The sequence below is a fragment of the Sturnira hondurensis genome, unplaced genomic scaffold (genome assembly GCF_014824575.4).
Source record: "Sturnira hondurensis isolate 20B ecotype Veracruz unplaced genomic scaffold, ASM1482457v3 Scaffold0014430, whole genome shotgun sequence".
Taxonomy (NCBI): domain Eukaryota; kingdom Metazoa; phylum Chordata; class Mammalia; order Chiroptera; family Phyllostomidae; genus Sturnira; species Sturnira hondurensis.
In genome coordinates, this window is record NW_028087061.1 from 432,133 (window position 1) to 458,089 (window position 25,957).

At 39.6% G+C, this 25,957-nt stretch overlaps 1 protein-coding gene across 2 annotated transcripts in view; it reads left to right on the forward strand.

Annotated features, from left to right (window-relative positions):
• Positions 1 to 25,957, forward strand: part of BTBD9 (BTB domain containing 9) — a 470,437-nt gene that overhangs the window by 367,223 nt on the left and 77,257 nt on the right. The gene's annotated exons all lie outside the window — the stretch shown is intronic.

A 25,957-nucleotide genomic window follows, 5' to 3' on the forward strand; every position in this document is an offset into this window, starting at 1 on the left:
CCAGCCGCGGACTCTGCCCCTCTTACCTGTCTGGATGAATGGTTCGTTGTTGTCGGACTTTGGCACAGTTCAATTTTCTCTCTGTTTTGGTTGTGTTCTGGTTTCTGAATCTTTGTTGTTCATAAACTTGGTTGTGTGAGGAGGCACAGTATTTTCACCTACACCTTGATTTTACACATTTCTAGGTGAAGCTCAGCCTTAAACTGCGCCTTTATTTCCTTCCTTAGTGCCATGTGTCTTGACTGCTCGATGAGAACAGCTTTATTCCCTATTCCTGGCATTGGCCAACTTTTCACATAAAGATCCGGGTAGTAGTTTTAGACTTTATATGCTGTAGTCTGTCACTGCTGCTCAACTCTGCCAAGTAGGTGTGGCTGTGTTCCAATAAAACTTGATACAGAAGAAGCAGTCCTGGGCCATAGTTTAGTGGTGCTTAATCTGTCAGTTCCTTTCTTTACTAACAACTTCAGTTCATACAGGTGAAAATGAGGAGTTAGGGAAGACCATTTGCTTTTCATAGTTTCAAAAAAGTGTGAATAATTATACCTTATGTTATTGAAAGATGTGAATATTAACATCAGCATTTAGTTTGAGGGATAAGATAAACACTATGACCCAGTGGTTTTTCTCCTGTGTTTCATGGGGGATGAGCGTAGGGGGCTGCCCCAAGGGAGAACCAAGAGGAAGTCTGGCAGATGAGGCCTAAGCCACAGATATGACCTTAGAGAAGCAACTCTACTTTTATGTTATGAACACTGGGGTTCTTCTAGGTTGATGTTTGTCAAAAGAGTTTTGCTACTAAAGAGCGTTTTTCTAAACACAGCTTTAGAGGGTTTTCTGGGGTTTTTTGCAGTAATTATAATACCTTTTTCTGATGGATACTTGATAAGAAAAACCAAAGGATTTTTCATGTGTTACTGCGATACCTCAGTAATCACGGGGGATTGTTTCCATTACCGCTCATGGATACGAGAATCCACTGCTGATAAGTCACTATATAAAGTGGTGTAGTACAGTCAGCCCTCCACATCCACAGATTCCCCATCATGGATTAAAACTATGTACTGTTTCTGTGGTTGGATGAACCCATGGATATGAAATCTGCAGTTGTGAAGGGCTGAATATACTTTATAATTTTAAAAAAAGATTTTGAAAAAAGAAATCACAAATCTCCTAAATTAAAATCTATCTCCCTCTCTTTCCCTACCCCATATTCCATTTATAAATTAGAGAAGATAGGTTGCAGGTCAGAGGCAGAGCTGGGGCTCCTGTCTCCTGATGCTGCTGCTGCTGCTAGTATACCACATGGCCTCGGAATGTCTTTGTGTCCATCAGAGGCTGAAGGAGAGTCAGTGTTCCTTCATGATTCAGATAGGTTGAGGAGATAACTTGCTCCATGTCATTGAAACCACAGTATATTCTTCTTCCCCATTCAGGGTGTGTCTTCCTTCGAGCTGCTAGGAGCCCCCAAGCTCCTGAAAGCCCCAAGCTATTAGGGCATGAAATATGTGTGTAGCTCTCACAGGTCTAGTGCCTGCTCCTTGGAGGTCACCCTAGGGTGTCTCCCATTCCCCAACGCCTAAGCATTGATCTGATTGTCTGAAGACTGCTGGTTATGACCATCTCATGGTGACTCAGACAGGCTGCCTTAGCCAGGTCCCCTTTTCTCCCTCAGCATGGATTTCAGTGTTGACTCTTGGGGATTCAGTGCCAGAGTTGGAGGATCCTGAGAAATCTGTGATCTCATCACCTAGGGCATGATTCCCTTCCTGGATTGTGAGAATTCTTAATCTTTGCTGTCTGTACCTTCCCAAAAGTGAGTCAGATCAGTGATGTAGGGTATGCATGCATGCAGGCACACATGCATATTGGGTATCTGCGTGGTGCCAGGACTGTGTTCTCAGGATGCCTCTGTGAGGCCTATCAGCCAAAATAAGAAGAAAGCAAAAATGGGTACAACAGGGCTATGGAACCCTATGGAACACAGAGAAGATAAATGTTTGTTCTTGGTGAGGAAGGATTAGCCAGATGAACAAAATAAATTGTTTAATTCACAGAGTGCAAGATTCTAATGAAGCCTCATGCTGTGCTTGAGTCAAAGTGGCAAGGACTAGCTGCAGCAGGGCCCTAGATAGGAGTGATTTATTCATCTCTGCCTCCTTCACTCCATCGTTCTCCTTTCAGCTGTCCAATATCCATCACCAGAGAGCACAGTTTCTGTACAGGAGTTTACCCTGGTAGCTTGCCTGGAATACATTTTGAAGGATTAGTGTACATGGCATAGAGACTGGCCCTTGTGCCCAGTATACTCTGGTGAATATTCATGCCGGCACCTGGGAGGGTTAGTTCTAAAAAGGCAGCTCGTGCAGAATACATTCTAAAGAGAGTGTTTTTCCCTTGCCTACTGATCCTTCAACCAAACAAATGTGGGAGGGAGGAGAAGCTGCTCTGCCATCCTGGTGAGTATTTATGAGACAGGAACTATATCCTCACATCCTCTGTAGCAAGGGGGAGAACCACAACCCTCCCCACTTGGGGCCTTTGACTAGCCCTCCATTCTGGGGAACACAGCACAGGTGATTCCAGAAAAGAACTGACAACTGCCTATTTAGCCTTTGGTCCTGTAACCCACCTCGGTTTGATTTAATTACAACTGTTTAGCAGTTAGGAAAGTTAGAGTTATTAATGTTCAGTTGAAAACGTTTGAATTAAAACTTATGATCCCAGCTTTGAAGACCTGGATCAAAAAAACTATACTGGGTGGCCAGTGATCAAAAGAATTGCAGTGAAAAACATAATTATCCATTTTTCCCTCTAGTTGTTACCAAAAAACTACATAAAATTGTGCTTTTTTTTGCTTCTTACCATTCTTCAAAACATTTATCACATAGTTACATGTTAAATTGATTAATTATCTTTTGTTTGTAAGTATTGGTAGTTAGGATTCTCACTTTTATATATTATTAGAGAAGATGTTACTATTATTATTCTGATTAATCTTGTCGGTATTTTAATGGTAAATCATGTGCCACATGGAGGATTGTGCTTTGTCAGACACCTCCAACTTCAAATAGAATAATCCGCTTTCTCTGAGTGTTTAAATTTTATAGCACTTACAGTTCTTATAGCTTTATTTTTCTGTTTTAGAGGGTAATTGTTTTCATATGAAAGCGTTACAGAAAAATTCTGTGAAGGAAGTTCATTAGAGAAGGGACTTAAAGGGAGGGAATTCAGACCAGGTAAGTATCAGAGAGAGCATGTGCAGGCAAGTCTTGTCATACAGGAGCTAACAGAGTAAGTATGAGAGTTGGGGATGTGACAGGAGTCAGGCAGTAACTTAGTGAGAGGATTGGAGGAGAAATGAGCAACAGCTAGTCCAGGCGGTACAGCTGAAGGAGGATGGGGGCCTGAATTGGATGGGCAAGTGTTTTAAAATCATTTTCAGCACGAGTTCAGGACGCTGTAGATTGTGTCCTATGGAGAAAAGAATATGATTTAAAGCTAGAGCAAAGGTTGAAACCCACATCTGATTTGGGTGAAAAGGTCAGACTGATAAGAAAGACAGAGAGATGTAGGAAAATGGTATTAGCTGTGTTAAGAGAGACCAGAGAAGAGATTTGGTGAGAATGGAAATAAAGAGATGACATGACTGAATAGAAAGAGTTGTGCCTCGTAGTTCATCCCTGCTGGAATGTTCTCTCACCTATACTATTCAGAGATGAGCCTTCCCACCTTGTTTTGCCCTTCCATTCTCTCTCTTTATCACCAGGTTGAAAGAATAAAAAGATCTGCCTATAGCTAAATCGTGACTTCTCTCACAGATGCGGATTCCTATGAAAACGTGACCCAAGGGACTAGAAAGGAGCTTTGGAGCTTATTAAATTTCTCTTTGGCTCTGCTTCTTGGTGCTTTGTAGGTTCTGTACATGTGGGCACACATTAGCGTGTGGTCAGAGGGGGGGGCACAAGAATAAATTCAAGAGGTAAAATAGCAGTCAGAATTGATAAATTTCATAAATTATCTCTTAAATGAGGCTCTCCAAAATGATGGGGAGAACCATTTAGAGGACTGGCTGGGGGCTGTTTTTGGATTGAAATGTAATACAATCTACAGAGCATTAATGAACAAAATAAACTAACAAAATGGAAACAGATTCATAGATACAGAAAACAGACTGACAGCTGTTAGAAGGGAAGGGTTTGGTGATAAAGGTGAAGGGATTAAGCAAAGATAAAGAAACCTGATAGACATAGACACCAGTCTGGTGATTACTGGAGGGAAACGGGGTGTGGGAGGAGGTAAAAGAGGTTTTGGGGATAAGTGATGATGGACTTGGGGTGGTGAGCACAGACTACAATATATGAATGATGTATTATACTGAATAGAATTATATACTTGAAACCTATATAATTTTATTAACTAATGGCACCTGATTAAATTAATAAAAATATTAGAAATAAAATAAGTAAAAAGAAAATCAAAGGATGGTAAAAGAAAAAAATATTGTATAGGATGAGCTACCTGGGTTTTGTGAGAAGAATTTATCTGTAGCTCCCTCTTCGTTTCCCATCCTCCTCTCCTGTCCTGCCCTCATTCCTCCTTCAGTTCACCTCCTTCATTCCTCCCTCAGTGGGGCTTGTGCTGTGCTGGAGACCATGAGGAACACCAGGACCATAGCCAGGCATAGTCCCTGTACTATAGAAGTACGCACTCAGGGTCCTTCCTCCTGACTGGACTTGGTCCTGAAAGCTGAAGGGAAGGGGCACCAGGTGGTGTTACACGGGGACCTAGAGCCAGGTGATACTCTACTCCCCACCTGTTGGATGAAGGCTCACACTGGGGCCATTTTGTTCTGTAGAAGTCATAAGTGTCAGTAGAGATCCAAGGAGTAAAATCCCTGGCACTCAGCTGGTAGGTTAGTGAGCTCTGAGCTCTTTAACATGCCCATCCCTTCTTCTCACCTCCTAATAATTTTATAGATTTTGGGACAGGGATAAAAAACTGCAAATGTATATTGCCTATAGCCGTTAGCAGAGGATGCTGATTCTGGCCTTTTAAAATTGCAACAGCCCCTAATAGCCTGACCAGCAAATGAGGTTGAAAGTGAGCTGGACTTGATACCTAGGGAGATAAGCCCTGTGGTCTGGGCAGGCCCTCCTGCATTTCTACCTCTTGCCTGTCCTTTTCTGATCCTGCTAGTGAGCCAAATTGGGCCAATCTCACTGATTGTGTATCCGGGTCATGATGAGGAAGCTGCTGAGATCAAGGAAGACGGCCTTGCTGCTAAGAGGAAAATTGATGGTGCCAAATTTAAACACAGGGAAAGATCTGTAAAAGCTCCATACCTGTGTAGTGTGTCGCTGCCGGAAAGATCTGTGACATAATGAGACTTCACCTTTTAAAACATAGCAAGATTGTTTGAAAGGGTTACCAATATTTTTGATGCTAGCATCTTCCCTAAGAAAGGGGCTACATTGGAAAGAGTCACCTTGAAAAATAGAAGAAAACAGCTTTTATTGTCAAGGGCTCTTTGGCCTGGACATAATTTCCTCCATATATTCACACTGAAAACATAAAGTGAAAGAATTTTCATTAAATTGAATAGTATGAAATCTAGACCATAAGCCAAAACTTTTTCATTAATAAAAGGTTTGCTAAGTGATTGAATAATCTATAAAAAATTGCTTGTGCAGTATTTAGTCTCTGTAAGAAAATTAACCAAGTAACTTAAAAAATAGATTTGCATTGAAAGCAGGAAATGTGCTGATTATAAATTGTTTTTTTTAATGTGATAATGTAGTGCAAAAACATTTTGAGGCCAGTGAGGTGTGTGTGAATGTGAGGTGGGATTAGGATTAGTAGGTCACCATTTAGTCCACACTCAGTGCTTATGGAATATTGCAACTGCAGCCATGCCATCTTGATTGTATGGTGTTGCCTTTTATGTTACCACCTAAATTTAAGATTAAAACCGTAATCCCTCCAGGGCATGAAATGGTGGTCTCAGTAAATTCTTGCAAGTGGTAGCTTTGTATTTTCTCAAACTTTTGGAAAGTTTTGTCCTATCTAGTCATCCCTATAGCCATAGACTACAGGCATATTCTCCATTGACATTTCTCTACTTTCACATAATTTACCTGGATTATATGGTATTAAATGTGAGATTTGATGACAAGAAAGCCCTGCCTTTCATCTTTCACTGCCCCTTTGTCACTTTGTCACGTGCCAACCTACCCAGTGGAGCCCAAGTGTGTACTTTGCCATCTCCTTGCTCTCTGTCATCCTGGGGCTTCAGTAACTACACACAGAAACTACATACATCGAACAACCCATAGCTTATACTTGTCTTTTCCCTTATCAGTTCCAAAAGAATATTGTTTACCAGTGCCATTATTTCTCCCTCTCTTAGAGAAATCACCTTCTGTGTCCAAGGTGAGAAATTAAACAGTATCAGACAGGACATACACTGTCTAATGTCCACTGACTAACCTATTTCCCAATATCCCATTCCATGTGGTGAGCAGCCTGTACTTCCCACCTCCTGCCTGTTGGCTGGCATAGCCTTTGTTCTGAACGGTTGGGGCCCACTTAGAGGCAGGGCCCCCGTCAGGGCAGCTCCTTGGGAGTTCTCATGTCTGGGGCCTGCAGGGGGGCCACCTGGTCCAATTCACACACTTCTGATAAAGCGTTGTTACTTGGTCCCAGGCTCCTGTTGAGAATCTCATCTTGGACTTGCAGACCTCCAGCAGTTCCTCTCAGCTTGACCTTGTGTACTACCAGAGGAGGAAGCTACATAATTGAACCCTGTCACAGCCAACAATGAGGAACCCACTCATCTCTAGGCAAATCCCAGATTCTTACCAGTAAAGTTGTTCCCCTGAACCTATATCAATTTTTTCTGGCAGCTGTTTTAGGCTCCCTCCTGACTCTGAAGAGCAGAAATTAGAACAGAGGCCCTAACATGATGTTTGTTTTTCTGCTCCTCATTCAGAAGAGTGAGAACTAGACCCTCCTGAATGAGGTGAAACACTGAAGTTTCCCTTTGTGTCCACAAGTTCTTAGATTCCTCCCTTATCTTCATGTCCATTGCAACTGTTCTTTTGCCTCATGACCTCCAGCCCCTCTCTATTCTGGAAGTTAGTGAGCTCCCTCTGATCCCACTTGACTCCTTAACAGCCTAGACTGGTAAATATATTCTTACTGGTCCTTCATTTGACTGACCCTGCACTGCATCCTCCTTGTCACTGCTGACTCTGCTGTCTTCTTTCCCTTGGTACCACTGCTGAAGGGAGTTCTGAGCTATGCTGATTGTTCTGACTGCAAGGCCCCCTCCCCTGCCTGCAGCACAGCTGGAGCCTGTTCCAAAAAGCCTGTTTTGCCTTTCAACCCCACAATGCAGTCCTCCCCTCTTCTCAGTGTTATGAAGAATCTCCTTTCATACTTGAATGAAAAGATGGTTGCCCGGAATGAGCTTCCTCACCATCCCCATTTTCCCTCTTGCTGTCTCTCTGGTCCTGAAGCCATCTCCTCGTCATCCTCATCCTCATCCTCTTCCTCATCATCTGAACATCTAGTCTTTGCTGGGCACCCTTTTTGTCTCACACACTCTGCTAGGAGCTTGGGCCCTTCTGACTCAAAAACCATAAATGGTGACTTTATTATGATAATTGGCAGATTTTTCATGGAACACTGGGACAGAAAATCTGGTAAACCCTGGTGGACTAAAATCAGATGTTGGAATCCTGCCAGGAGCCCAGATGACCCTCCCTCAGCTGCACCATCTTTCTTTATTTACTCCTCACTACAGATGATTTTTTTTCTTCTTTAGTATGTCTGATGAAAGACGATCACCCCAGAATGCCTGCATTTTTTGTCTTCTCGTTTTAAGTGTACAGAGTCAATTAAGCTAGAATATCACATAATTCTAAATTTTTTAGAGGAAATCTGATTTGGCCCGGCATGGGTTGCATTTCTTCCTAGAATACAGTCAGTTCTACAAACCAAGCTCATGAACGCCCATAAACAGTCTCAAAGAGAGGAGTCAAAATATAATGAACAGATATGCCAAAAAAAAACCCAAACCCTAAAACAACCTCTATTGCATATGTTATTGTAGAGAATTATAAAATGTTAGATTTGGAAGAGCTTTAGACACCATTGTATCTAGCTTCTTAATTTCACAAGGGGTGAAACTGAATTTAAGTGACTTGCCTAATATCACTTAATCAGTACTCAGTAAATATTTGTTGAATTGTTGAATGGAAGACAATTATTTCTAAAAAACTTAATTTCTGAAGACCTTTAACAAAGAATAGTGTGTACAAACTTTTGAGGTCAGGTTTGATTTTGAGCAAGATTAGAAATAGGCTGGGTGGTGAGTTACTCTTGTATTGCTAATGTCCTAGCAGTTGGTCTTCCTTTCGTCACGTGTTTTCACCCAAATGAGAAGACTGCAACAGCAATAGTCAAGGCCCCAGACCTTCCAGTGGGGTCTCCCCCAAGCAAAGGACAGTTAGAAACAGGCAGAATAGACCCTTGCTCCTGGTCCAAATGTTGCACCATTCTGTGGAGAAGCTGTTGATCTCAACTGCTAAACCTCAGCCATTGTTCACAGTCTGGCCCAGAATTAATCCCTTAAGAAAGGGATGAAAAAAACACCATTCAGCACAACATAGTTTGTCATTGCATGCATAATGCAGGCTTTCCAATTAGAATGCTACAATTTGGGAACTTTCTTCACAGACTGATGAGAGAGCAATTATTTTAAAGAAGGGAAAACTCAGTCCACTGGGTTTGCCTGAAGTCACTTCTGACTTGAGCTGCAAAGACAGAGTTTTGAAAACATATTCACTATTGAATTTTGCATCAAAACACCAGTAAGGAGAGCAATTAGTTGCTGTAAACTGAACCCTGGTAATCAATGAATGGTATGCAGCCAGCCAGAACATTTATGGAAGATGTAGGCAAAATCACAGCTGTTAATCAATTTTAAAAAGCCCAGCATTACCCTGCTTTTAAGGGAAACTCCACGATGAGAATGAAGGAAGATGGAGGAGACATTTCACATCACCACATCACCGGGCATTTTATGCAGTGCTTATTAGGTGGAGAGGGGTTTGTGGCAACAGCTAAACACAGACCCAGTCTGCAGTGATAGATCCTGGCCAGCAACTTCCTTTATTCAGCCCCTCTTGGAAATGGCTTCTGATGTATAGTGGAGAGGTGAGATGTGGGGCATATGTTCAGGGGTCTGCTCTCAGTTAAAGTCAGAGAGAGTGTGTCTGTCCCAGACAAGCTCACTGGGCAAACATTCTTCAGCAGGTTAGTAGATCTGTGTTGCAGGTAGAAAGACATCAGACTTCGCTGGTAGGGAAAGAAGTGAAGGGAGTTGATGGGCCTTACTGTTGTGCCTTGTTAGAACAAAATTCCTCTGCATAGAAAAAATAAATTGAGCTTGTTTTCCCTTTACTGTCCTAAAGCTGTACTTGCTTTTTTTCAGTTGGATCAACAAAGGGATTTTCATTCCTGGCTAAGCCCAAATTCCAAGTAAATAGGCATCCTGACACATAAAATTAGAATCTCTCTTAAAAACTCCAAAGCGTAGGTGACTCTGAGCCCTAGGCTTGATAGCCTCAGACCCATCAGTTTCCCTTCTCTATTCAGGAGTCACTATGACCCTGATTTCCAGCCCCTAGGGACTCTTAATAGAGGAATAGAGAGGAGATGTCTCAACCAGTATGTGCATTTGGCTGCTGTTCAGAAAAAAGACTTTAGGCCAGGAGAAATTACGGAGGTAAAGATCAATAGACTAGGCTAATAAAAATTAATATCTTCAGCATGCTGATTATGATAGGCAGCAGATTAATGGCCTTAAAATATAGAGGGCATCTTGTAAGTCATTAACAAAAGAATAAATGTAAGTAGAAAATGAGTAAAAGTTCAAATCCAATGATAAGTAAAAAGCTGCAAACTGAAGTACATAATGAGCTATGTTTCATCTATCAAATTGGCAGTGTTTTTAAAGATAATGCACAGTACCAGTGGTGGTGTGCATTGTGATAGCACTGTGATACACTGCTGCTGATGTGAGTGGGAAATGGTGCAGACTTCTGTTTTGGGGGACAGGGAAAGGTGTGCATCTGTTTTCTAATACACCTCAAGGCCTTACATGCCCTGCTTCGAGAGTTTCACTTTCAAAGCAATAATCATAGATTTAGTTTTTAAGAATGTTTATCACAGAGTTTTCATAGCAATGCAATATTATTAAATACCTAAGTATGCAATAATAAGAGACTGATCAAATATCCATACAGTGAAATTCTATGAAGCCAGTACATAAGATGAGGAAGACTACTCGATAATAATAAAAAATGGTATTCATAATAGATTATGAAGCAAAACAAGCAAGTTACAAATAATTGAACTGTGTATGTGTTTACAAAATTACTGAAATTATAGAAGACCCTCATTTTAACATAATAATTTACTTTGAAACAAATTGGAGGACTTTATAGAATAAGCTACCATGGGACACAATATGCACAACTTTAAAAATTCTTTTAATACGCCACTACTCTAAGAATCTTTACTAGAACATTCATGACACTCATATTTCGTCTTCCTCTTTATCTTCAACACATCCCTTATCGTCAGGACAGTCTTTTCCTATGAAATAGTTTGAGATCTGGTTAGATTTCGTTCCAAAGGGGACTGATTATTTTAATTTGGATACACTGATGGAAACACTAACATTATTATCCAGAAGCAGAGAGATTGTGATTGCCTTGCTCTCCATAAATAACCCAAATATTCTGGTGGGGAAACAGCCTCAACAGTGTCTCCCAAAATGCCTGTTACTGGAAGTGTTAAGAGAATGATTAATTAATTTGAATTTTTTTCCTGGTTTTAATCTACTCTAGCAGAGTTATGAATGATTTCAGCCCAGAACATATATGAAACATACACTATGACCAGGGCACATGTTTGGAGTAGAATTTCTTAAAAGAAAAGAATCAATGGTCTTTATAAAAGGCTTATGATCATCTTAATAACCATACAAACGTAGAAGCAAAAATTATACTTTCAAAAGTTACTCAACATAAATATAAATTAACATAGGCTAACTGCATAAAAGGGCTGAGAGACTAGAATAATATTTGAGGAAATGGCTAGTGAGGTAAATGATTCCCTTTCTTATCAGGCAAGCTGATAAGAGTAGAACTATTGGATGCTTTAAAAAAAACAATAGGGTAAAATCCTGTCAGATTCATTCAGAGCACTTTGAGAGACTAAATACTCAGGTGAATTCAACGGAGTCAGTAGGTGTAATATATTTAGGCTTTCCAAAAGCCTTTTAATAGTTTTCTCTACTTAAAAGTTGAATTCCAAAATATTAGGTATTGTGGATTTAGTCACCGAGAGCAATATATGTATATATAGAGAGAGAGCACTTAACATAGGGCCTGGGCCACAGTAAGCACCGGAGAATTGTTGGCTGTTATGACTATAATAATTGTTATTATTTGTTGTTACAAATAATGCATTTCTCAGCAAACATCCATTGAGTATAGGCTCTGTGTAAGGCACTGTGCCAAGTAACGGGGATAGAAAAACCCAAAGGGGAGGATCCAAGGTGGCAGTGGAGTAAGTGGAAGTTACACTCACCTCCTTCCAGGATCAGTCTGGAATTACAACTAAAATACAGAGCAGTTAACTTGAATAACGACTGAAGACTAGTTGAACAGAAGTCTTATAACCAAGGATTTATAAGAGGAGCCACATCAAGACTGGCAGGACCGGCAGAGATGTGGGAAGAGGGCTGGCCTATGGGTGGCAGCTGAGAATCCAGAGGGTTAGCTCAGCATGAGATTCCCCATAAGAAGTGTGGGGTCTGAACTGACGCTCGGCTCCCCAGCAGAGCTGGGAAGAGATGCCTGTATAACATCTGGCTGTGAAAATCAGCAGGGATTCTGTCTGCCAGGGGTAGATAGCAGTTTGCTAGAAACCCAAGAGTCTTCTTAAAGGCTCAGCACGAAAAATCTCATTTACAGCCACTCACTCACCCTGGGCTCTGGTGAAGGGAGGGCAGAGTGGACGAGAATCATGTGAAAAGAGACAGGGATTGTGGCTCTGAGAAGAGAGCTGAAAGGACAGCTGCCAGGGTCCCTGCGCTAAGTCCTTCACCCACACAGTAGGCACCATCTTTCTTGTGTGGAGCACTCCCCTCCTTACAGCATCAGCCTTGGGGGAATGCAACAGCCCTGCCCTCTGAACTCCCTGTCACCCAACCCTGAGGAGTTCACACCCTGCAGAGGAGTCAGCTGCCTAGGTCAGAGTTTAGAGGTCTGGGCAGACTTAGGGGTTATCAGTTACTGAGTGTGTTGTTCTAGAAATATGGGGGCCATTCTTCCCACACTGCCATTAGCTTGACCAGTGCTACCTCCTCACAGGAGATCTACTAGCCCCACCCTCCAGGCTTCTACCAGTCCCACCCTCCCAGCTCGAGGTGTCCCCGTCCTGCGGAGCTTGGGCTCCCCAGAAGACATGGACAGAATCTAGGGCGGACTGAATTGTATAGCACTGTGGTAGGGAATACCACACCCCCCCCCCACCATCCCAAGAGTCTCCCCCTCAGAGGAGATCCACTAGCCCCACCCTCCTGACTTCTAGCATGCCTGCTTTGCTGACCTTGGGCTTTCCTTGTGGTCCAGGCAGAATCTGGGAGAGACTGAACTGTGTGGCTATAGGATAAGGGCCATTTTTCTCTTGCATACTAGACTGATGCAGAGCCCTTCCTTCACACGGTCAAATTATGGTCTCTTTGGGCCTGATAAAATTTGCTGGCCTCACCCTGATGACCCCATGAGACCCTGCCCCACCACAAAGGTCTGTGGGCACCTGGTAGGTGGCAGCTAGACTTGATATACCCTGGGACTTTTGCTGAGTGGCCTCAGACCTAGCACTAGCACTGAGTTTGAACCTATATTAATCTGGTGGACAGCTCTCATCACTACCTGGTGACTCACTGAGAACCTACCTCATGCAACTTGAGTACTTCCAGAGGGTCATTCAGTGACTGAGCCTAACAGGCAGCCAACAGGTAGAGGCAGGCAGAGGCACATCACAGGGTGCCTTGGGCCTTTTGCTGACTTGCCCCCAAATTCAGTGCTGGTGGAAGCTGGCCTTGATGCACAGCTTGCTCCTTCCAGTGCACACCTGGGCCAAGCTTAGGCAGCCACTGACTGTGGATCATTTGTAGTTCCAAATGACTACAAATGTGCAGGGCCAGTCACAAGGAGTATCTAACATGGACCTGCAGCAGAGTCTCTTCCAATAGGCCCCAGAACCAACACCCAGTGATGAGCTTCAGGCAGCATCAGAGCAGAATACAATTAACTTTACAAGCAGCATATGTAATGAGAGATCTTGGCAGGCTCCAACCCTACTGAGGTGAATTCCATTTTGTGTGGTCAGCATCTATGCCACAGCTCATACACTGTGGTTGGGGTGGATCCATAGAGTCAGCCAGCCTGAGGGTTGACCAATAGTAATCAAGATGCAATTACAATAGGAGGGTGCATATAACCCACACAAGGGACATTCCTAGAGCACCCAGCTCAGGTAATCAAGAAGACTATGCCACTGGGTCCAACAGGATACCTACTATATAAGGCCACCCTACCAAGACTGGGAGAAATAGCAGATATAGCTAATCATAAACACAAACACAAAGAGGCATCCAAAATGGAGAGACAAAGAAACTTGCCCCCATTGAAAGAACAGGAGAAAACTACAAAAAATTTTTTAAATTAAATGAAGGCAAGCAATCTACCAGATATAGAGTTAAAAAATGGTTATAAAGATGCTTTTTAAAAAATTTATTTTTAGAGAGGAAGGGAAGAAGAGAAGGAGAGAAATATCAATGTATGGTTGCCTCTCATGAGTCCTCTGCTGGGAACTGGCCTGCAACCCAGGCATGTGCCCTGATGGGGAATCGAACCGTGATCGTGTGGTTTGTAGGCCCGCACTCAATCCACTGAGCTACCCCAGCCAGGGCTATAAAGATGCTTTTGAACTTAGAATTTTAATAACATAAAAAAGAACATACAAACTATAAAAAGAACCAGTAATATCTGAAATGAAGAAGATACTAGAAAGAATAAACAGTATATTGGATGAAGCAGGGGAATGAATCAGCAATTTGGAAGACAAAGTAGCAGGAAAAAACCAGAGCAGCCAAAAGAAAAAGAATTTTAAAAAATGAGGATGGTTTAAGGGACTTTTGTGATAACATGAAACCTAACAACATCCACATCATAGGGGCACCGGAAGGAGGAGAAAGAGAACAAGGGATCGAGAACCTATTTGAATGAATGATGACTAAAATCTTCCTTAACCTAGTAAAGGAAAAAGACATACAAGTCCAGGAAGTAAATAGGGTCCCAAACAAGATGAACCCAAAGAGACCCACACCAAACACATCGTATTTAAAATGTCAAAGGCTAAAGAGAAAGAATGAATCTTAAAAGCAGCAAGAGAAAGACAGTTAGCTACAAGGGAGCTCCCATAAGACTGTCACCTGATTTCTCAGCAGAAACATTTCAGACCAAAAGGAATTGCCACAGAATATTCAAAGTAATGAAAAGCAAGGACCTACAACCAAGACTGCTTTACCCAAAAGGCTGTAATAGCCTTTGGGTAAAGGCTATTGAAATGGTCCTGGCCGGTGGTTCAGTTGGTTGCAGCGACTTCACGTCTGGCAGCATGTTGCAGGTTCAATGCCCTGTCAGGGCACATTAGCTTGCAGGTTTGATGCTTACTCTGGGTGCATACAGGATGCAACAGATCAAAGTTTCTCTCTCACATCATTGTTTCTCTCTCTCTGTCTCTCCCTGTCTCTCCCTGTCTCTCTCTATCTCTGCACCCCCCTCTAAAGTCAATATACATATCCTCAGGTGAGGATTTAAAAAAATATTACTGAAACAAATGAAATTGGGCACATCTGTAATAGTGTAAACAATAAAAATAATGTTAACAAGGACAAAGAAAAAAGAAAATGAGAACAAAACAATCCAAAAGCTGTGGGACACAGCAAAAGCAGTCATAAGAGGGGAGTTCATAGCATTACAGGCCTATCTCAAGGAACAAGAAAATCTCAAACAATCTAACTTTGCACTTAAAGGAACTAGAAAACGAACACTAAACAAAGTGAGTAAAATACAGGAAATAATAAAGATCAAGCAGAAATAAATGAAATAGAATCTAAAAAATATATATGTATAAAAGAATCAATAAAACCAAGAGCTAGCTCTTTGAAAAGATAAACAAAATTGACAGACCTTTATTCAGACTCATCAAGGAAAAGAGAGGACCCAAATAAATAAAATCAGAAATGAAAGAGGAAAAGTAAAAACTGACACCACAGAAATACAAAAGAATGTAAGAAAATATTATAAATAACCATATGCCAACAAATTGGACAATCTGGATGAATGGTAAATTCCTAGAAATATACAGTTTTGAAAACCGAATCAGGAAGAATCAGTAAATGTGATTAAACCAGTTACAATCAATGAAATTGAAGCAGTATAAGAAAAACTCTCAACAAACAGAAGTCCTTGACTGAATGCCTTAACAGGGAAATTTTACCAAACATTCAAAGAAGTACCACATCTCCTTGTCAAATTCTCCCAAAAATCTTAAGAGGAGAGAGAACCCCCAAGTTAATTTCACAAGGCCAGCATTATCCTAACTCTAAAACCAGATAAAGACACTACAAAGAAAAAAATTATAGGTCAGTGTCCCTGATGAACATAGATGCTAAAAATCAACAAAATATAAGCAAATCAGATCCAGCAAGACATTTAAAAGATCATACAACACGATCAAATGGGCTTTATTCCAGGGATGAAGGTGGGTTCAAAATCTTCAAATAAATAAATGTGATATACCACATAAACAATGAAGGATAAAACCGCATGATCATATCAATGGATACAGAAAGAGCATTTGATAAAATCTAGCATCCATTAATGATAAAAAACACTCCGCAAAGTGGGAATAGAAGGAGCATACCTCAGCATAATAAAGGTCATAGTGACAAGCCCACAGCCAACAACATACTCAATGGGCTAAAACTAAAAGTGTTCTTCTTAATGTCAGGAACAAGACCGGCATGTCTGCTTTCACCAGCTTTATTTAACATGGTACCGAAAGTCCTAGCCACAGCAGTCAAGAAGAAGAAATAAATGGCATCCAAATTGGAAAGAAAAAAGTAAAATTGTAAAGTAGGAGGATAGAAAATGAATATCTAGAAATCATTTACATTTTTATATTGCCAGTAACTAACTAACAGAAAAGGAAACTAAGAAAAAATATAAAATTGCATCAAAAAATAATAATCACTCTTGCTATGTAGGGCCTTTTGTGGTTCCATATAAATTTTTCAAATATTTGTTCTAGTTCAGTGAAATACATTATTGGAATCTTGATAGGAATTGTGTTGAAGCTATAGATTGCTGTGGGTAGTAAGGGCATTTTAATGATGTTAATCCTTCCTGTCCATGAACGTGGTATGTACTTCCACTTATTTGCATCTCTCCAGTTTCTATCTCCAGTATCTTATAATTTCCTGAGAACAGGTCTTTTACATCCTTGATTAGATTTATTCCTAGGTATTGTATTGTTTTTGAAGCAATTGTAAATGGAATTGTTTTCTTAATTTCTCTTTCTGTTAGTTTGTTATTGGCATATAAAAATGCAGCTGAGTTCTGGATATTAATTTTGTATCCTGCTACTTTGCTGAATTCATTTGTCAGTTATAGCAGTTTCTTGGTGAAATCTTTAGGGTTCTCTATATACAGTACCATGTCATCTGAAAATAAAGATGGTTTTACTTTTTTCCTTTCCAATTTGGATGCTCTTTATTTCTTCTTCTTGTCTGATTGCTGTGCCTAGGACTTCCAGTACTATGTTATGTAAGAGAGGTGAAAGCACACCCGTCTTGTTCCTGATCTTAAGAAATATACTTTGTTTTAGCCTATTGAGTGTGATGCCGGCAGTGGGTTTGTCATAGATGGTCTTATTATGTTTGGTATGTTCTTTCTAGTTCAACTTTGCTGAGAGGTTTTATCATAAATGGGTGCTAGATTTTATCAAATATTCTCTCTGCATCTACTGATATGATCATGTGGTTTTTATCCTTCATTTTATTTATGTGGTGAATCACATTTATCGATTTGCAAATGTTGTACCAACCTTGCATTTCTGGAATAAATCACACTTGATCATGGTATAACATCTTTTTGATGCATTGCTGTATTCAGTTTGCTGATAATTTTGTTGAGGATTTTAGCATGTATATTCATCAAGATATTGGTTTATAGTTTTCTTTTTTTTGTAGTGTTTTTATCTGGTTTTAGAATTAGGAAAACACTGGCCTTGTGAAATGAGATTGGAAGGCTTCCCTTCTCTTTAATTTTTTTCTAATAGTTTGAGAAGGAGTGGCAGTAGTTCTTCTTGGAATGTTTGGTAAAACCTTCAGTCCAGGGCTTTTCTTTGTTGGGAATTTTTTGATTACTGCTTCAGTTTCATTTGGTGCAATCTGTCTATTCAGATTCTCTGATCCTTCCTGATTTAGTTTTGGAAGATTGTATGTTTCCAGGAATTTATCCATTTCATCCAGGTTGTCCAGTTTGTTAGCATATAGTTTTTCATAATATCTTGGCATGATCCTTTGTATTTCTTTAGTGTCAGTTATTTCTCCTCCTTCATTTCTTATTTTATATATGTGGGTCCTCTCTCTCTTTTTTCTTGATCAGTCTGGTTAACAGTTTGTCGATCTTGTTCATCTTTTCAAAGAACCAGCTCTTGGATTCGTTGATCTTTTTCTATCTTTTTTTAGACTCCATTTTGTTTATTTCTGCTCTGAGCTTTATTATTTACTTCCTTCTACTCACTTTGTGCTTTGTTTGTTGTTCTTTTTCAAGTTTCTTTAAGTGTAAAGTTAGATAGTTCATTTGAGCTTTTTCTTGTTTTTTGAGATAGGCCTATAATGCTATGAATTTTGCTCCTAGGATTGCTCCTAAAACCTGTGTCCCACAGATTTTAGATTGTTGTGTTCTCATTTTCATTTGTTTCAAGGTATCCATTGATTTCTTCCTTGATCTCCTTGTTGAACCATTCATTGTTTAATACCATGTTATTTAGCATTCATGTCTTTATGTGTTTTGCAGTATTCTTCTTGTGTTTGATTTCTAATTTCATAGCATTTTAGTTGGAGAAGATGGTTGATAAGATTTCAATCAAAGTTATTGAGACTTGTTTGTTTGCTAACATGTGATCTATCCTAGAAATATTCCATGTGCACTTGAAAGGTATTTATATTCTGCTGCTTTGAGGTGAAAAGCTCTGAAGATATCAATTAAATCCATTTGATCTAGTGTGTAGTTTAAGGCTGCTGTCTCCGTGTTGATTTTCTGTCTGGAAGATCTACCTATTGATGTCAATGGGATGTTAAAATCTCTGACAATGACTCTATTTCTGTTGATCTCTCCCTTTGTGTCCTTCCAAGATTTGTTTTACATATTTAGGTGCTTCTGTGGTGGATGCATAAATGTTTATTGGGGTTATATCCTCTTGTTGGATTCTTTTATCATTATGTAGTGTCCTTCTTTGTCTCTTACTATAGCCTTTGTTTTAAAATCTCTTTTGTCTGATATAAGTACTGCTGCCCCAGCTGTTTTTCATTTCCATTTGCATGAAGTATCTTGTACTATCCCTTTATTTTAGTCTGTGTATGTCTTTCACTTTGAGGTGAGTCTCTTGGAGGCAGCATACAGGGTCTAGAAGAAGTGACATCTGCTTGAGCGTGATTGGTAGGGTCACAATATGGGTCTAATAATTTATAGTTTTAATTTGAACACTTACACTAAAATTTCATACGTTGTGCTTGAGGATGATGTTGTAATGTTACAGAATTGCATGCTCATGATTTTGTAATAAAAGGTTTTACAATAAAAGGGTCATTATTTGTGCCAGACCCTGTGTATATGGGTCTTGGTTTCTTATCCATTCACCTACCCTGTGTCTTTTAGTTGGAACATTTAAAGCATTTTCATATAAGGTGGTTATTGATAGGTATATATTTAGTGCTATTTTATTGTTAGACTTACCTCAGTTTTTTTTTTCTTTCTCTTCTTCTTAAAGCAAGCCCTTTAACATCTGTTGCAGTACTGGTTTGATGTACATTACCTACTATAAAACAATAGTATAAGGTCATAGTAATCAAAACAGCTTGGTACTGGCATAAAAACAGACACATAGATCAATGGAACAGAATAGAGAGTGCAGAAATGAACCCACACCTTTACAGTCAATTAATATTCTATAAAGGAAGGAAGCACACACAATGGGCTAAAGACAGTCTATTCAATAAACAGTGTTGAGAAAACTGGTCAGCTATGTGTAGAAAAATTAAACTAAACTACCTTCTTATACCATACACAAGAATAAGTTTGAAGTGTTTAAAAGACTTTAATGTTAGACCTGAAACCATAAAAATCATAGAAGAAAACATAGGCACCAAAATTTGGACATTGCTTGTAGCAATATTTTATCAAATATATCTCCTTAGGCAAGAGAAGCAAAAGAAAAAATAAACAAATGGGACTACATCAAATTAAACAATTTTTGCACAGGAAAAGAAAACATCAACAAAATGAAAGATAACTGACAAAATGGGAGAACATATCCACCAATACATCTGATAATGGGTTAATATCCCAAATTCATAAAGAACTTACAAAACTCAACACCAAAAATATAACGGAATTAAAAATGGGCAAAGGAACTGAATAGACACTTCTCCAAAGAGGACATACAGATGACCAATAGACATATAAAAAGATGTTCAGCATCACTACTCATCAGAGAAATGAAAATTAAAACCACAGTTAGAGCCCTGGCCTGAGAACCAAAGGATTACCAGTTGGATTCCCAGTCAGGGCACATGCCTGAGTTGGGGCCAGGTCCCCAGTGGGGGTGCATGAGAGGCAACCACACATTGATGTTTCTCTCCCTCTTTTTCTCCCTCCCTTCCCCTCTGTATAAAAGTAAATCTTTAAAAAAAAAACCCACACAATTAGATATCATCTTATACCTGTCAGAATGGTTGTCATCAATAAATAAATAGACAACAAGTGCTGGCAAGAATGTGGAGAAAGAGGAACCCTTTTGCAGTGTTGTTGGGAATGCAGACTGGTGTAGCCACTGTGGAAAACAGTATGGAGGTCCTGCAAAAATTAAAAATGGATCTGCCTTTTGACCCCGCAATCCCACTTCTGGGAATATATATGGAGGAACTGAAAACACTAATTAAAAAGAGCATAAGCACCCCTATGTTCACTGAGGTATTATTCACAACTGTCAAGATATGGAAGCAGCCCAACTGTCCATTAATAGATGAATGGGTAAAACTACTATGGGGCATTTACACAATGGAATATTACTCAGCCATAAAGAAGAAAATTTTATCCTTTACAACAGTATGGATGGACCTGGAGAACATTATGCTAGGTGCAATAAGCTAGTCAGAGAAAGGCAAATACTGTATGATTTCACTCATATGTGGAATCTAAAGAACAAACAACTAACAAGCAAATTAGAGACAAACTTATAGATAGAGAGCAGGATAACTGCTGATGGGGGAGAGTAGAGGGTGGCAGGATTGAGCAAAAAGAAAACAGACTCATGGACATGGATGACAGTTTGGTGATTGTGAGGGGGTGAGGAGGGTTTAAGGGGACTAAAATGGTAATGGAAAAATGCAATAGAAAAAAATTAAAAAGTAATAAAATACCTAGGAATAAATTTAACCAAGGATGTAAAAGACCTGAACTTGAAAATTTATTAGACACTGAGGAGAGAAATTGGAGAAGATACAGATTAGTGGAAGCACATATCATACTCATGGACAGAAAGAGTTAACATCATCAAAACGTTCACACTACCTGTAGATTCAATACAATCCCTATTAAAATACCAATGACATATTTCACAGGTATAGAACAAACATTTCAAAAAAGTATATGAAACCCTAAACAACCTTGAATAGTGGCAGCAATTCTGAGAAAGAAGAAGAGTAGGGGGGATAACAATACCTGATAATCTAACTATATTAGAAGGCCACAGTAATCTAAACAGTATAGTACTAGCATGAGAACAGACACATAGATCAATGGAACAGAATAGAGCCCAGAAATAAACCCAAGTCTATGGTCAATTAATATTTGATAAAGGGGGAAGAAGCATAAAATGAAGTAAAGATAGCCTCTTCAACAAATGGTATTGGGAGATCTGGAAAGCTACATGCAAAAAAAAAACACCAAAAACTCTACCACCAACTCACAGCATATACAAAAATAAACTCAAGATGGATAAAAGACTTAAATATAAGTCATAACACCATAAATGTCTTAGAGGAGGAAGGACATAGGGAGGAAAATCTCAGATATTGTCCCCTAGAGCAAGGAACATAAAGGAAAGAATAAATAAATGGCACTTCACCAAAATGAAAAGCTTCTGCATGGCTGAAGAAACCATCAGCAAAATGAAAAGGGAACCAACTGTATGGGAAAACATTTTCCCATATTTGTCACATTTGCAGATGACACCTCGGACAAGAGTTTGATCTCCAAAATATATAAAAACTCACACAACTCCACTTCAGGAAGACAAACAACCCAGTTTAAAAATGGGTTAAAGACTTGAACAGACACTTCTCCAAGGAGGACTTACAGAGGGCCCAGAGACATTTGAAAGGATGCTCAGCATCATTAGCCATCAGAGAGATGCAAATTAAAACCACAATGAGGTACCACTTCACACTAGTCAGAATGGCCATCATAAACAAATCAACAAACAACAAATGTTGGAGAGGATATAGAGAAAAGGGAACCCTAGTGCAGTGTTGGTGGGAATACAGACTGGTACAGTCACTGTGGAAAACAGGATGGAATTTTCTCAGAAAACTAAAAATGGAACTGCCTTTTGACCCGGCAATTCCACTCCTAGGATTATACCCTAAGAATCCTAAAACACCAATTCAAAAGAACCTATGCACCCCAATGTTCACAGCAGTACAATTTACAATAGCCAAGTGCTGGAAGCAACCTAAGTGCCCATCAGTAAATGAGTGGATCAAAAAACGGTGGTACATTTACACAATGGAATACTACACAACAGAAAGAAAGAAGGAGCTCCTACCCTTTGTGACAGAGTGGATGGAACTGGAGAGCATTATGCTAAGTGAAATAAGCCAGGCGGTGAAAGATAAATATTGTATGATCTCACCTATAAGTGGAACCTAATCAACAAAACAAGGAAGCAAAATATAACCAGAGACACTGAAATTAAGAACAATCTGACAGTACCCATAGGGGAGGTAGGAGAGGATAATGGGGGAGGGAAAGGGGAAGGGTTGTCAAAGAAAATGTATAAAGGACACATGGACAAAGCCAAAGGGGGGTATGATCAAGGGTAGCAGGTGGGGATGACTAGGGTGGATAGGGAGTGGTGGGGGGAAAATGAAGATAACTGTACTTGAAAAAAGAATTAGCAAGATAAAATATATGTATATATATTTTTAAAGATTTTATTTATTTATCTTTAGAGGGGAAGGAAAGGAGAGAGGGAGAGAAATATCAATATATGGTTGCCTCTTGTGCGTCCCCTGCTGGGAACTGGCCTGCAACCCAGGCATGTGCCCTGACTGGGAATTGTACCTCAGTTGTTTGGTCCGCAGTGCTCAATCCACTGAGCTACACCAGCCAGGCTAAAAAAAATTTTTTTAAACAGTTCATAATACCCAAAGTAATCTATAGATTCAACGCAATTCCTATGAAGGTACCAAATGGCATATTTCACAGAACTAGAACAAATATTCCAAAAATGTGTATAGAACCACAAAAGACCTTAAATATCCATAGCAATCCTGAGAAAGAACAAAGTTGGAGAAAACATGCTACCTGATATTAAACTATACGACAAGGCCCTAGTAATCAAAACAGCATAGTACTGTCCTGGCCAGTGTGGCTCAGTTGTTTGGTTATTGTCCCACAAAGCAAAAAGTCAGTGTTTTGATTCCTGATCAGGGCACATGCATGGGTTGTGGGTTTGTCCCCTGTTGGGGCACATACTATAGGCAACCAATCAATGTTTCTCTCTTACACTGCTATTTCTCTCCCTCATTTATTTCCTCCCTTCCCCTCTTTCTCTAAAAAGAAATTGAATTTTTTAAAAACAACATGGTACTGGCTTAAAAACAAACATATAGATTAATGGGACAGAATAGACAGCCTGAAAATAAGCCCACACCTTTATGGTCAGTTAATATTTGACAAAGGAGGCAAGAACATAAAATGTGGTAAAGACAGTCTATTCAATAAGTAGTGTTGGGAAAATCGGACAGATACATGCAAAAAAGTAGATAGACCACCTTCATACACCATACATAAGAATAAACTCAAAATGTATTAAAGACTCAAATGTTAGACTTAAAACCATAAAAATCTTAGAAGAAAATATTGGCAGTAAAATATCAGACCTTTCTGGAAGAAGGAGCTCCTACCTTTTGCAACATCATGGATGGAACTGGAAAACATTATGTTGAGCGAAATAAGCCAGGTGGTGAAAGACAAATACCATATGATCTCACCTTTAACAGGAAGCTAAACAACAAAACAAACAAGCAAGCAAAATATGACCAATGACACTCAAATATGGAGCAGGCTGACAGGGTCCAGAGAGGAGAGGGGAGAGAATCATAGGGGAAAAGGGAAGGGACTCACATGAATAAGTATAAAGGACACATGAACAATAATTAAGGTGGGGGGCGGAAATGGGAGGGAGGTGGGGAGCACTGGGGGGGGTCAGGGCAGGGAATATAAAACAAAACTGTACTTGAATGAGAATTAAATTAAATTTAAAAAAATATCGGACCTTTCTCACAGCATTATTTTTTCTGATATATCTCCTCGGGCAAGGGAAACAAAAGTAAAAATGAAATAGAACTACAGCAAGCTAATTTTGGCACAGCAAAGGAATCATCAAAATGAAAAGAGAACCCAATGAATGGGAGAACATATTCTTCAATACACCTGATAATGGTTTAATATACAAAATTTATGAAGTTCTTATAAAACTCAACACCAAAAACCAAATAATTTGATTAAAAAATGGGCAAAGGACCTGAATAGACAGTTCTCCAGAGAGAATATACAGATGGCCAATAGACGTATAAAAAGATGCTCAATGTCGCTAATCATCAGAAACATACAAATTAAAACCACAATGTCAGAATGGCTATCATTAATAAATTAACACACAAGTGCTGGCGAGGACGTGGAGAAAAGAGAACCTTAGTGTACTGTTGGTGGGAAGGCAGATTGATTCAGCCACTGTTGAAAACTTTTCCTCAAAAAATTACAAATGGACCTATCTTATGACCTAACAATTTCATTTCTGGAGATATAGCTGAAGAAACCCAAAATAGTAATTTGAAAGAATAAATGCACCCCCTATGTTCATTGCAAAATTCGGAAGCTGACCAAGTGCCCACCAGTAGATGAGTGGATAAACCCACCAGTAGATGAATGGATAAAAAAAGCTGTGGTACATTTACACAGCAGAATACTCCTCAGCAAAAACAGAAAAGAAGAAAATCTTATCTTTTACAACAGCATAGATGGACTTGGAGAGCCTTATGCTAAGGGAAATAAACTAGTCAGAGAAAGACAAGTGCCATATGATTTCACTTATATGTGGAATCTAGTGAACAAAATAAACAAACAATAGAAAAAGACTCATAGATATAGAGAACAGACTGACAGCTGTCAGGTGTGGGGGAGGGTTGGGAGGCTGGGTGAAAAGGTAAAGGGATTAAGCAAAAAAACCCCAAAAACTCACAGACACAACTGTATGGGAGGGAAAGAGGGGGCAGGTAGAAGAGGGTAAAAGGTTGATAAATGGTGATGGAAGGAGACTTGTCTTTTGGTGGTGAACACACAGTACAATATATATGAGATATATTATAGAATTGTACACTTGAAACCTATATAATTGTATTGACCAGTGTCATCCCAGTAAATTCAATAAAAACTTAAAAATAAATAAATAAAAAGAAAAACCCAGAAGACATAGGTACTGGGACTTACTAGCTTTCTGGTTGGTGGAGGAAACAAATATGCATGGCCAGCTATAAAACATTAAGGTAGACATTGTATCAGAAGGAGTAATGAGGCTGAGGTAGTAGAAAACAATGAGTCCCCACCACTGTGGCAATGCCAGGCAGAAGGATGGACTGTAGTCTGATCCTGTGTTGCAATGCTTGGGTTCTTTTTTTGTTCTATTTTTTAAATTGAGGAATAACACACAAACGGTGTACAAATTTTAAAATATAGCTCGATGAATGTTTTCATATAACTGCCACTCAGATCACCATCAGCACATTTCCGATGTCCCAGAAGGTTCCCTTACACCCTGTCCCAGTCATTGCCACCCTGTGAGGCAACCGCCGTTCTCATTCCCATCACCATATATACATTTTGTCTCTTTTGGGCTTTGTGGATATGGAATCATGTATCTTAGGTTCTTACCTGGGCTAAAAGGGGGGCAGGGGATAAGAATAACAAACAGGACCAGATAAGCAATTTTTAAATAATAGGAAAGTTTTACTAATGAATGTGTTTTCCTGTATGTCCAAATCAGATAATCTTACCAAAGTGCTGCAAACAAACGGTTTGGTAATAATGACAAGGAACCTGAATGTGATAATTAGGTTATTGTGACACTGCCAATTAATTAGAAAGCACAGACTCCCCTATAAACAGTGGTCTCAGGTTATTATCTTTGGTCGGCACAGCTGACCAAGGAATTAGGAAGAGGATTTGCTGACATCTTT